Genomic DNA, 8,298 nt, shown 5'->3' on the forward strand with positions numbered 1-8,298 from the left:
AGTCGGATGTAGATTCCCAAGAAAATCAAGAACTTATAAATGAATTAAATAATCATATTCCTAAAAATATCTATGATCCTAGTCAATGGAATATTGTTGATACAAAGTTAAGAGACTTATTAGTAGAAAAGGGACCAATTAGAATTACCGACACATGTTTTCCAAAGGATAAATTTTTAAGGCACTTTTATAATTACATATTATTTTCAAAAGTTGGCAAATGGGGAAAGACATGAAAGAAGATGGTTAGTTTATTCCAAAGATTTGAATAAGGTATTTTGTTTTTGTTGTAAGTTATTTAATACGACATTTAATGCAACGAATAATAAGTTAGCTAATGAAGGTAGTAGAGATTAGAAAAATCTTACTACTAAGCTTAGAACCCATGAAACAACTAGCCAACATATTATTAATATGAGTTCATGGATTGATTTAGAATTTAGATTGCGTAATAATAAAACAATCGATAAAAACATTCAAGACCAAATTAATAGAGATAGAGAACATTGGAAAAATGTAGTGTCAAGAATTATTCCTGTCATAAAAACTCTTGGAAAAAATAATTTGGCGTTTAGGGGGGAAAATGAAAAAATCTATCAAGAAAATAACGAAAACTTCTTGAGTCTTATTGAAATGATTGCAGAATTTGATCCAATTATGCAAGAACATATTCGACGAATCAAACATGATGAAATTCATAATCATTATCTTGGACATAATATACAAAATGAATTAATAAATTTATTGGCAAGTGAAATTAAGAACAAGATTATTGAAAAAGTTATAAAAACAAAGTATTTCTCTATCATACTTGATTGCACGCCAGATACAAGTCATCAAGACCAAATGTCTTTTATAAATTGGAGTGTAGATATTTCGGCAACTCCAATAAATGTAACCAAATATTTCTTAGAATTCTTAAAAGTGGATGATACAAGTGGAAAAGGTCTTTTTGAAGTTATTTTAGATGAAATAAAATGTATTGGACTTGATATTGATAATTTAAGAGGACAAGGATATGATAATGGGTCTAATATGAAGGGAAAACACCAAGGAGTGCAAAAAAGACTTCTTGATATAAATCCTAGATCATTTTATACACCATGTGGTTGTCATAATCTAAATTTGGTACTTTGTGATATGGTTAATTCTTGTACGAAAGCTATATCATTCTTTGGAGTGGTACAACGTATATATTCACTATTTTCTTCGTCTACTAAGTGGTGGAAAATTTTAAAAGATAGTGTACCTAGTTTAACTCTTAAATCATTGTCACAAACACGGTGAAAAAGTCGTATTGAAAGTAGCAATAAGGTTTCAAACTCCACAAATAAGAGATGCTTTATTTAAATTAGAAGAAGTTAGTGATGATCCAAAAATTAAAAGTGAAGCTAATTGTTTAGCAATTTTTGAGCTTGAAAATTTTGAATTTTTATTGGGTATGACTATTTGGTATGATGTACTATTTGCTGTAAATTCAATTAGCAAAAGTTTACAATCAAAAGATATGCATATTGATGTCGCTATAGATCAATTAAGAGGTTTAGTTTCTTTTTTTAAAACATATAGAGAAGAAGGATTTACAAGTGCTATGATTTCGGCTAAGGAAATTGCATTAGAGATGAATATTGAACCTGTATTTCGTAAAAAACGTGTAATTTATAGAAAAAAACAATTTGATGAGAATGTTGATAATGAAATCACAAGATCTCTTGAAGAATCATTTAGAGTTGATTACTTCTTATACATAGTAGACCAAGCCATCATTTCACTTTGAAATAGATTTGAACAATTTGAAGTATCTGAAAATATTTTTGGTTTTCTATTTAGTGGGAAAAAATTGAGATCATTAGATGATGAGAATTTAAAAAAATATTGTCTTAATCTTGAATGTTCCTTAAAACATAATACTCACTCCGATATTGACGGTTTAGACTTATTTTCTGAATTAAAAGTGTTGAGAGAAATCATAAAAGTAGAAGACAATACTCTAATTGAGATACTCAATCAAATAAAAAGACTTGATTCTTTTCCAAATGCTTACATTGCTTATAGAATAATGTTAACAATTCCCGTAACAGTCGCCTCAGCCGAAAGAAGTTTTTCAAAATTAAAAATAATAAAATCTTATTTAAGATCGACAATGTCTCAAGAAATATTAAGTGGTTTGGCTATATTATCGATTGAAAAAGAATTATTAGAAGAGATTGACTACACAAAAATTATTAACAACTTTGCATCTCAAAAAGCTAGAAAAATAGATTTAAAATAAAAATATTTATAATTTTTTTTAAGGCCTCTAATTTGATTTTGGCCTTAGGCCACCAATGGGTTTGAGCCGCCCAATAAATAACAGACATATACTATTAATCATTATAAAACACCTATATGGCCACAATACACAACCTTTACTACAATAAATTACACAACCTTTATCACAACAAATATTATATGTTGCACATCTTAGACCAGAAAGCACAAAACTCCGCATTGACACGCGCGCACCCATGTGTATACACAAAAGATACTCGCTTTCTTAACCATCACTTCACCATTTGTTTATGTACATTGTTGTTTGGTTGGGCTGGTTTAACGACTGCACTACCAACTCTAAGGTTACAAAGCAAAGCATCACGTCCAGTTAGAAGGATTTGAAAGAACTTATCTGTCTCCTTTGCTAGGAGATCTAGTCCTACTGAAAAAAAATTTGGTTTTTTTTAGTCAGATCTGAAGTTAGAAGTTCCAACTGTGCCGCGTCGATAGGGTCTATTCCATCCTGTATGACTAGGTATATCTTCTTCACACTAACATCCAATGCTTCAAGCTCCTTAATTCAGTGCTGTGGATTTCCCTCCAGAATATATGCCCCTGATCTCACCACTAATAAAATCACGAAGATCAACAAAAGCTTCTGTCCACAAGCAAGTCTCGCGAACCTGCAGATCCTTCAATTTTGCTGCAGAACCCGAGAATGCAACAGCAAAGATGCTACATATGAAAGCAGTTGCAACCCTCACTCCATACATTAATGTATGGTTCTTTGCATTGATCTTGATTCAATGAGGCTGTCCTACAGGGGCGGCTCAACGTACTTGGAGGCCTAAAGCAAAATTTCAATTAAAGGTAAAATCTTTTAGTTGAGGCAATTATTATATAAATTGTTAACATTATTCTATAAGTAATAAGTTGACAAACTGCTTATAAACCTTTTTTTTATTGGTTTAAAAACACATTAAATAAGTTAATCTAAACAGGCTTGTAATTCACTTTATCCAAAACATGATTTTTACTATTGATTCATATTTTTGGTAGAGCTCTAACTTACATATAGTATAAAAAGGGTCTAGAAAATTACAACGCGAGAGTTAGTGAAGAGAATGTAAGAAGACAAAACAACTATTTTTCTTGATTTCTTCTATTTGATTGAGGTTAAGGAGAATAAAATAATATGTATTTTTTAAAAAAAAATACATTTGCTTTAGATAATTAATTTTTTCTATAAAAACAATTAACACATAATTTATCGTGGTAAAAATTAGAGGCCCCCTAAAATTGGGGGCTAAGGCATATGCCTAATTTTTATAAGCATTGAGCCGGCACTGCTGTCCAAGATGGCAAAGCAATTCTCCAGTCTATGGTTCTTTGCATTAATGTGTTGCTTCCATCCATCCAATGAAGAACGTGTTGGTTTTAAAAGATGTGAATGGAAAATGAAGAGTTGCGACTTTTATGAAGAGTTGTGACTTTTATGAAAAGTTGCGACTTTTATGAAGAGTTGCGACTTTTATGAAAAATTGTGACTTTTATTAAAGTTTATGACCTTTCCGAAAGATTGTGACTTTTCCAAAAGTTTGTGACCTTTCCGGTAAGGCACAATAAGAATATTTTCACACTACCCTTTGTTTTCTATAAATTGAGGGATTTCCTCTCATTTTAGGAGAACTAATTTTTCTGGACTTCTTCTACTACTATTATTAAATCTAGTATTCTAAGTGTATTTTACTACTGTTGAGTGGTTCGCTGACACCGTGGTTTTAGATACCGATACATCGGTGAGTAAGATCGTTCTATCTTGGGAGGATATATTCCATTAACCTCTGGTACTTGAGGGGAATAATTTCCTTAAGGGGACATTGTGCATTCAGTGGGCTCGATTTTCTTTCTTTGAGAAAAATATTTTTATATTGTTTCTAATCTGTTTCTGATTATATTTTCTCTACTAGTTTTAATTTTCTATTTTGAAAATACTTTGTTGTTTCTTACCAAGTTCTTCAAAATTTTGTTCTAAGTATTTTAGGAATACAAGATGGACAACAATCTTAAGGAAATTATTATACTATTGGTATTTAATTTCTTGTATTCTACTGATTGAGGGAAACAGATCATGGAAATAGAAGATTAATGCATTACTTCTCCAGAATTCGGTGTTTTGTTTAGCAAGGTCGAAGTGAGAATGTACTAGAAGAATTGGTGGTATTTCGTTTAAAAATTACACCAGGTAACCTTCTTATTATTTATCTAAGGAGGAAAATAGTTTCTACAAGTTAATAGTTTTGATATTTATCATGTATGTCTTTGGAAAAAGATATGCAAACCATATGATTTTTGAAAGAATTTTCCTTGGCAAAAAGTGTTGCCTTTAAAATTCTTTAGTTTGTAGAATGAGAGATGCACATTTTTGTTTGATAAAATAGTATGTCAAAATGTTATAGTTGGAAGGCTATTTGAAAAGAAAAACATATCTATGTGATAATCTAAGAATATGTTTAATTCTGTTTGGAGACTAAAATAATTTTTTTTTGTAGTTTTGTACTCCATGTGAAATTTGATTGTGTCTGATTTTTGTAGACTAAATTTTTTTGTAGTTTCTACTCTGGATAAATTAGACTATGCAACTGTTTTGAAGAATATGAAAACTTCACATAATAAGTCAATGTTGTACTTTTAATTTTCTATAAACTTCATTGTTATATAGAAACAAATTGTACAATTTTTTTTGTTTTTATTGTTAGTATTCTAAATACTAAGTGGTATGTCTATTTGTGATAGAGAAAAAATACCAATGACTTAGAGTTTGTAATTTTGTGCCTCTGGAATGAACTTTGACATTGTGTAATGATTGTCAAATGGAATTGAAGCACTATAATTCTTTTGTAGAATAATATTTTCAAAAGAGGTTTCATGTTGCCAATGACACTTTGATAGCATGAGAAAAAAAAATATGTGAAAAAACCATTTTCAAATACTTGAAAAATATTTTTGAGATTATATTTAAAATGTGGTGGTTCTTTGCTTATGATAAAGATAAAATTAGGTTTGGTGTCTAATTTAATTTAGGAGCAAAATATATTAAATTCAATGATACTTTTGTATTATGTTAGACCCATAAAAATCTTGGAGTATATTTGATATTGTGGTTGTTGAGTTTCTCTTTTACTAGTATATGGTGTGACTAGTATGAAACTACCAAATTATATATACACTTGTTCAAAATAATTATGTTCTTTAATGAAAAAGTGTCACTTAAAATGTTGTGATTTTTCATGGAAAGATATGTCTATCAAATATAACTATTTGTATAGACACGAATATTGGTGAATAGTCATTTGTCATGTTTTGTAAAAGAAGCATTTGGACTATATTGCCTTTATTGGACCCGATGAAACTTTTGTTCATGGGTAGTTCTATAACAATCAAGTTGAAAGTTATGGAAAGGTCCTTCCAAAACGGATATTTGACAAGGTGATGACTCTAAACAATGTTTGTATCACACAAAATTATAAGAAATAGGAACAAAATATTTGTGAGAAAAAGCTACCTCGCGGAGACCTTTTCAAACTCAACATTTTTATTTGTTCTTACTTGCTTGAGTCAAACTGTTTGTGACATGAACACTTGGGGAATGTCGATTACAAAACCTTGTAAGGAAAACTGATCAACTTAGAAGTTTTGTCTAACTTTGAATGCAATAAATAAAAATGTCAAGTTTGTGTGGAATCTTAGTATGGTGAGCATTCTTATAAATCTGTTGAAAGGAATTCTAATCCCTTAGAGTTGATTTACACTGACATTTATGATATGAAGTCAACACCATCTTGTGGTGGGAAAATATATCTCGTAACTTTCATTGACAATTGCATTAGAAACGACTATGTCTATTTACTGAATGGTAAGGATGAAGCAATATAAATGTCTAAGATAATATAATATTGAAGTTGAAAATCAGTTGGGAAAAAGATAAGAAGTGATAGGGATGGAGAATATAAATCTCCTTTTGCAGAAATATGTTTGGAAAATGGATTTATCCATCAAACTATTGTCCTATTCACCTAAATCTAATGGAATTGCAGAATGAAATAAAAAATACCCAAACTTTGAAGAAAATGATGGTTGCATTACTTATAAGTTCAGGTTTACCACAAAACTTGTGTGGAAGAGCTATCCTTACTGCAAAAGGGAACAACAAAAAGTTGTCTTTTCAGAAAGAAAGCAATTTTGTTTGTTCAGGACACAATCTATTCCATATGAGAAATGGAAATGAAGGAAAATTCAACTTGAAATATTTTAAAGTGTGAGGGTGTCTAGCCAAAGTCCAAGTTCCTATTCCTAAAAGGATTAAAATAGGACCTATGATTGTGGACTGTAAAATTAGACTTAAGTAGTCTAGTGAAGGATTTAAAAGACCTTGAAAAGAAAAAAAAGAGAATGTACTTAATAAAGAGATTCAGATGCGTAGTAAATGTCAAAGGACATCTACTTCCTTCGAATATGATTTTGTAACATTTCTTGTGTCTTCTGTAGACTCATCATGTTGGAAAGATGGTGTCAATAGTGAGATTGATGCAATCTTGAGCAACCATATTGGAAGTTAATTGATCTTCTTCCAGAAAATTAACCTTTGGGTTCAAAGTGAATCTTCAGAAGGAAAATGAAAGTAGATGGAACTGTTGATAAATATAAAAGCAAGACTTTTTGTCAAAGGCTTTAGACAAAACAAGGTCTTGATCTTTTCGACACATACTCACCAATAACTAGAATTACATTTATTTGGATGTTAATTGTGTTAGCTGTGGTATATGACCTCCAAATTCATCAAATAAATGTGAAAATAACTTTCTTAAATGGATAATTGGAGGAAAATATGTACATGGAACAACCCGAGGGTTTTGTGGTTCCTGGTAAAGAAAAAAAAGTGTGCGAACTTGTTAGGTCACTTTATGGACTAAAACAAGCACCAAAACAATGACATAAGAAATTTGACCAAACCATGTTGGCAAATAGATTTAAGAATGATGGAAGTGATAAATGTGTTTACATTAAAATCACAAGGTCATTGTTTGTTTGTATATTGATGACATGTTGATCATCAGTAGAGACACTAATGACATAAATGCTACTAAATGTTTGCTAGAAAGCAAGTTTTGATATGAAAGATCTTGGAGTTGCTGATGCGATCTTAGGTATAAGAATCCTTAGAACTCCATAATGTTTAGCATTGTCACGATCTCATTGCATTGAAAAAGTATTTGACTAGTTCAAATATTTAGATTTTAATATTGTCAAAACTCCAATAAGAGCCCGTTTGGATGGGCTTTTAAGTTGGTCAAACTGACTTAAAAGTCAGTTTTTGACTTATTAGACTGTTTGACAATTATCAAAGTGACTTAAAATAAGTCACTTTTGGCTTATTTTAAGTCAAAAGTTAAAAGTAGGGTGAGGGCTACTTTTTTTTTTTAACTTAAAAGTCATTTTATGTTGACCAAGTATATTACCTTTTTGCCCTCAATTCTTTTACACAATTCCCAAATTGCCCTTAAAACCCTAGCATTTCTTTACCTCAATTTTCTTTTTCACGTTTGTGCGGCTGGAAGCGTGAAGCGGTTCTTCCTTTTCTCTCGATTGATAGCAATGGTATTAGATGTAGGAAAATAATGAATAGTTTTAAGTTTTTTCTTGATTATCTTTTGATTTTTGTTTTTTTTATTATGTATTTTTTATTGTGTCTTCTGTCGCTGATCTTGTTTTATGTATTTTCTGTGATCTATTTAAATTATATATTTTTAAAATCTACAATAAGTTGCACATATAAAATTAACTTAAATAATAAATTTATATTCCTCTTATAAATAATTTGTGATGATAAAGAAATATGTGAATGATAGGAAAATATTATTACTTATGGATGTAAAATATAAATTAATTTTGTTTTACTTTGTTTAAGAATAAAAACCTTAAATTAATCAACCTTTTATCATGTTAACCACTTTAAGGGTATTTCAGACATTTTGATAAAAAAAA

The 8,298-nt window shown here is 30.0% G+C and overlaps 1 pseudogene; it reads right to left on the reverse strand.

The window, feature by feature from the left end:
* Window positions 1-2,421: 2,421 nt before the first annotated feature.
* Window positions 2,422-8,298, reverse strand: part of LOC102589665 (protein BPS1, chloroplastic-like) — a 9,999-nt pseudogene continuing 4,122 nt past the window's right edge.

Source organism: Solanum tuberosum, unplaced genomic scaffold (genome assembly GCF_000226075.1).
Source record: "Solanum tuberosum cultivar DM 1-3 516 R44 unplaced genomic scaffold, SolTub_3.0 scf00110, whole genome shotgun sequence".
Taxonomy (NCBI): domain Eukaryota; kingdom Viridiplantae; phylum Streptophyta; class Magnoliopsida; order Solanales; family Solanaceae; genus Solanum; species Solanum tuberosum.